Source organism: Diadema antillarum, unplaced genomic scaffold, assembly GCF_040938485.1.
Source record: "Diadema antillarum isolate AM-2024a unplaced genomic scaffold, OU_Dant_1.0 seq00000550_RagTag, whole genome shotgun sequence".
Classification (NCBI taxonomy): Eukaryota; Metazoa; Echinodermata; class Echinoidea; order Diadematoida; family Diadematidae; genus Diadema; species Diadema antillarum.
Genome location: NW_027271495.1, coordinates 1,963,211 through 1,969,126, shown reverse-complemented (window position 1 = coordinate 1,969,126; position 5,916 = coordinate 1,963,211). Strand labels below are relative to the sequence as shown.

Below are 5,916 nucleotides of genomic sequence, written 5' to 3'. Positions count from 1 at the left end.
GACTGGACTCACTATTACTTTTAGTAGTATAATATTCTGATCATTAATCAGCTCGGCGCTCGGCGACTATGCTATGTGTTTGTTATGCAATGCGTAGGGGTGCGATCATTTACAATACTAGCAGTATGTAGTATACCAGTCGTGTAAACCCAGATAAGAAGGTCACCTCTACAAACAGGTCCTATGCGGGCAGCGGGGCATACGGATCCGCGGAGCGCGCGGTTTACACAATCCTGTTTATACGTGCATACAGTTGGTGAAGCATTTACGAACTACTACTGAGTAGTTTATGCCACAGGTGCATTGTGCCTGTGATCGAGTTTTGTTGCCGCTAGCTTTCTGAGTTATCTGAAGATTCATTTTGAACTCTACAATGTCGGGTATTGCTTTAAATTGCTTGTATTATTCATTAAAATCTATAAATGAAATTAAGTTTCTTTCCACCTCACTGAGTGATCTCACCTAATACTATAGGTTATGATATAGCCTCCTAACAAAAGTATATCCCGTCCACAAATATGTGCTATTCAAGCGTAGATCAGTGCGGTGATGATGTGAAATATGAAATATTTTGTATCAATATACCATTTGGGAAAAAAATATTATCCCACAGTGTTCTAGAATTTCTGATGATTCTCCTCGGATTTCTTTCTTCTCATTTTTTTTTTTCTGGTATGAGAATGAAAAATGAATGACGCTACTGTATTAAGTAAATTACAAGCTATAATGTACTGCATTTTTTTTTTTTCATATCAATGTTGTATTCACCCATGAGATGAACTTCTTTATTTCAGAAGTAACAAAAAAAAAAAGATCCTTGAAGATTATTTCAAACTGTGTTGTCTACATAATTTGGTGGTCTGTAAATAACACCGATTATTCTATTTCGATGTTTTTCATTAATAATTTCAGCAAGCTTCAATATTATGAATATCATTTCTAACCTTTAAACCGTAATTCATTGTGAACACAATGGTCACCCCGCCACCACCTCTACCGGCTTTACGATCACAACGGACCAATAATAATCATCAATAATAATTATTAGATAGGTTAGGAGAGGTGTGACGTAGCCGTGTTTCCGTCGGCCCTCCCGTTTGTAGAAATGGAAAATTTTGAAGAGAGGAATGAAGTGATTTCAAGGACTCAAAGTTCTAATTGTTTAAACTTCTGGCATTCGAGTGAAATAAACTGATCAAGAAGTTGCTAATCGGGTTTGTTCAAAATTGCATGGTGCTTATTATTTAAACTGTCATGTGCATGATTACCATCGATGGGCATGGATTCGGTTCAATTTGTGAATTAGGTACATAGTATAATATCTCCTCTGAGTTGCTAAACTCATGGTAAAAATATACATATCATTTGAATTCATAATTGTGACCCTGCATCTCAAAACAAACAAAAAGTCGCCAGACATGAATTTTTACATATTCTGAGAGAGCAGATTTTAAGCTTTAAAATGATGTATGATAACTCAAATCAAATGGACTCTCCTAACCTATCTAAATATTGGACAGAAAGCACAAACTCATGAAAAGTGTAAACTGAGAAAAGAGTCTCTGAAGTACAGTGTCTATATTCAAGCGCTTAATCTTTACTATACCGTGCTGGCTGTGCGATGAATGGGACAAAGAACAGGAAGTAAACCACCAGAGTAGCAACAATGAAGGGATTATTAGATTAAATTGAAATTAAGCATGCCTCTTGCGAACACATTTTGTCCATAATGCCAACTTTCAAAACAGTAGCTCTATCCTTTCAAAAGTTATTAAAGTTGAAAGTGAAGAGTGTGGACAAGGTTTTTTCAGAAATGAGAAAGGGATTCTAAAGACACACCTAATCACACTATTTTACCAAAAATGTTCGAGATAAACTGCTAAAAAACACACTTTCCTGCCCATTTTATGATACCAAATTTTAGCAAAATTTAAAAGAATACCCGCTCTTTCAGAAAATATTAAAAAGTCAAGTTCGGCTATAGGTTGACCCATTTCACTTATTTTCAGTCCTCACGCAAAATCAGTGTGTGCGAATTTATGTTCGTTTTGAGGTGCACGGTCACAATTGAAATGTAAAGGTTCGTTTGGAGAAAAAATGTGAGGGCAAACCGTTATGTCACATAAAATCATGTATATATATGCGTGTATGAAGGGTTTGGGAGTATGTGTGAATTATGTGTCCACATGTGTGTGCTTGTGTGTGAATGTGTGTGTGATTGTATGTGTGTTGATGCAGTGTGTGTGTGAGAGTGAAGGAGGATGCGAGGTTCGACATGATGGATCATTTTGTAACTTCAGTTTCGATGGATTACAAAATTAACGATTGTATTGCACGTTTCGGCTGAATTCAAGGAAACATAAGGACACCCCTTGGCGATCATAAATAGGCCTATACCTTAAAACAAGCAAACAAACAAAATTCGAATCGAGCTTATCGAGATAAGAGAACGTCACAATCGCGGCACAATGAAACACGGGACATAAACCTAAGGTCGTTTAGCATTTATCAGATTTGTAAAGACGATAAATTTCATCTTATCTGGGTGTATCAATCAAAACAATTATATATGTAGAAACTGGAACAGAATTATGATACAGACCATTTAGAAAGGAGATGATCAGATGATTAGACAGCAAGACGTGCACAAGACACGTGTGCAAGTACGGGGAGTGACGATAAGCACGATTGGGAAGACGCCTGATGTGACGAAGGAATAAACAACGGAACGGGGAGTTTCACAATGTATTCATTTTCATGTATAACTATCTATAAGCTTCTAACAACCAAACTTGAATACATGAATGAAACTGGTCCAATCAATGAGTAGCGAACACCAGCACTCCCATACTAAGGGACGCAGAGGAGCATTAAACTGTTAGATAATCATTGACTGTTTATATAAGAGAATACTAACTGAATAAGAAGCAAAGAAGCGAGTCAAGGGAGATGCTTGGTGATTATACCAGAATAAGAGAGTTTTCTTTTTTTTTCCTGTCTTTATCTATGTTATTTTGTGTCATGTTGTTTCCGCTGAAGACTTTTCTTTTCTTTTCTTTTCTTTTTTATTATAATTTTTTTTTTTTTTTTTTTTTTTTTTTTTTTTTTTTTGCTTGTCAGCTGAAGAAACCCGGGAATGGCAGGGGAGAGATGAGCTGAGGACCTTTTGTGTGTGTTTTTTCCCCCTTTAGCTCATGAAACCCGGAAGTGCAACAGGGCCCCCACTTTTGAAAACGCTCCGCCGGCCCTGTGTTGTACCATTCTCAGGTTTGTAGGGTCTATAATGTATTTTCTTCATAATTGTATTTATTTCAATACAATGTCTTTATCATAATTACTTTTTAAGTACTGAAAACATTGCTGTGTATAACTAATGTGTAAATGTCTGTAATGGAAAGGAAAACAAACGAAACGACAAAAGAGGAGGAGAAGAAGTCGAGGAAGATATATATATATATATATATATATATATATATATATATATATATATATATTTTCTAAATGGAACTTTATTCACATCAGCTAGAGGTGCCTCCGTGATTCATATAATGCTTGTATATAACATAGGCCTATACGATTATAGGTGATTATGAAAATGAAAAACGTGTTCTTGGCCCCCCCCCCCTTTTTTTTTTTTTTTTTTTTCCTCTGTAGTATACATCATTGGTTATTGCGGTCTCTCTTCTTGAAAATGAGTGCAGTGTCAAAAATAAGGAGAAGAGGAAAGCAGAGAAATTAAATGCAAAGAAAATGAAAGAGAAAGAGAAGGAAGAAGAGGAAAATGAGAAAAGAGGAGGAAGAAGAAGAAGAAAATGAAAAAGAAAAGGAAGAAAAAGAATCCCATCTGTTGAAGTTTGGAGGAAGAAGACGCAGTGCATGTCAGTTGTAACGCACAAATCGCTTGATGGCGTCGTTCACTTTTTGCTACGAGCAAACACTGCATGCTGCGACGCAGACGTAAAGTGTACACAGTGGTTGTGTACAGTACGAGTGTTATTTGTTCGGTATGTACAGCATACATGTCACAGCCGAGGTGACGTGACCCAACCCCAAAGGCAAAGCTCGTCTGTGTTTATACGCACAAAGTAAAAGGTCAGGTGAGAAACTCTGATTTATACTAGATCGAGTGTTCTATAGTCATAGACACTAGCTAGATTACTGTCTGATCAAATACCATACTTTAATTTGGAATTTGTTCTAAGGGTTACCTAGATTTCATTCGCGTATCATCGCCACTGCACTGGCACTGCACTGCCACGGCACTGGTGACGCCAGGCATGGCATCGGCATTAGACTATACCGGTACACCAAGCATGATGTATTGTGTATGTATTGTTATGCATGGACCCATTACTAAACTAGATCTAGACGAGACATGAAAACTCGTCACATTGAGGACGAGTTAGGTGATACGCTTGTGGTCATCAGATGACAGTCATCTGTGATCGACAAAGAAAAGAATGTGATATAGGCACCTTGAAGTTATATTGAGCGTGCATGCGAAACCGTTTCTGTAACCACTCGGCCACGGGTCATCCACGGAAATGGTAAGACAAAAAAAAAAAAAAACAATGTATAGATATAACAGGGGGAAAGTCAATGCCCACTCAACTAACGTGGCCGTGTGAACATCTATTGCATTGCTAGACGGAAAAGCGGCCTTGTAACGACTGAGGTCGCTATGCCATTTCTGGCAACTTGGGAAAAATACGTCCCGCAGACATAAAACCTATAATCGGCTGGTTTTGATACCTTGCCTTTAATCACAATTTTCAGTGTAATGACGTCATCAAATTACAAAACAATGACATCGTCTTGAAAGACAATTGTTCAAAGTACAACACCTCAGTCGTCGTCATTACATACTATGATCGGTTTGACAAAGTCAACCTGCAAAATGTTGCTGCAGTCGAAGCAATGTGGTCTCCAACACACAAAAAAGAGGGATATGGCGTGTGTGTGTGTCTGTGTGTGTGTATAGGTGCGTTTATATACGAACGTGATTTCTACATGGACGAATATATAATACAAATTGAAGAAAAAAAAGTAAAATAAAAAAAAATTGTTTCGTGATCTTGTGGGGTTCGAACCCGCAACCTCACGTCTCTGAGACGGCGCCTTTAACCACTCGGCCATACGTCTCGACGAGAAAATATGGGGAACGTAAACTTATGTATATGAAAGATACATGAGGAATCGTTTTGTCCACATTCCATTTTCATTTTCAGTTTTAAACTGCAAAATTGTCAATCTGATGAGGAGATTTCAAAGAATAAAATGCATGATTACTGCAGCTTATTGTCTCAGCTACAACATACTAAAGTTTCAGAGGAAATGAAGCAAAATCAGCTGAGATAAAGGTGCTTAAACGTTGTTAAGTCAATGCATGCTTTTAAAAAAAATCACCTCCCATAGACATAACACGTAAACTTGTCCGATTTTGCATCTTTACTTTTAATCACAATTTAAAGTATGATGACGTCATCAAATTTCAAAACCATGACATGGACTTGAAAGGCAAATGTTTAAAGGACAACATATGTGAATTTGGGATAATATTGAGCTTAAACAACAGAGATACGAGCAAATGAATGTCAGAAACAGTACCTCAAAAAAATCAATTCCACTTTTTTTATTCAAAATGACGATATGATCACTTCATCGCGTTTTCCTGGCAATATTGATACTAGGAATGTTATTTACAATTCATATGCTTTTGTAATATGCAATAGAAATATCGGGTCAACGGACGATTTAAAGAGCTATGGCGAAATAAACAAAGACATGTTTTTTCACTATATTTGCAGAAAGACGCGCGCGCGGAATTTCAACTTTGACGCCAGTGCATTCCTTTGTTATAGGTCAACATCGATCGGAAATCAGTGGATATTGTTACTCAAAGTATCAGGAATCCAA

At 37.1% G+C, this 5,916-nt stretch overlaps 1 protein-coding gene across 2 annotated transcripts in view; it reads left to right on the top strand.

Annotated features, from left to right (window-relative positions):
• The first annotated feature begins 4,008 nt into the window (after positions 1 to 4,008).
• The window catches only part of LOC139734846 (protein lifeguard 2-like), a 34,000-nt gene continuing 32,092 nt past the window's right edge, over positions 4,009 to 5,916 (top strand). The window contains exon 1 of one of the 2 annotated variants that reach the window (XM_071645631.1): positions 4,009 to 4,092. The gene's annotated coding sequence lies outside the window, so the exon portion shown is untranslated. Of the gene's footprint in view, positions 4,098 to 5,916 lie in introns of both variants that reach the window. The other variant, XM_071645630.1, reaches the window with a different exon arrangement.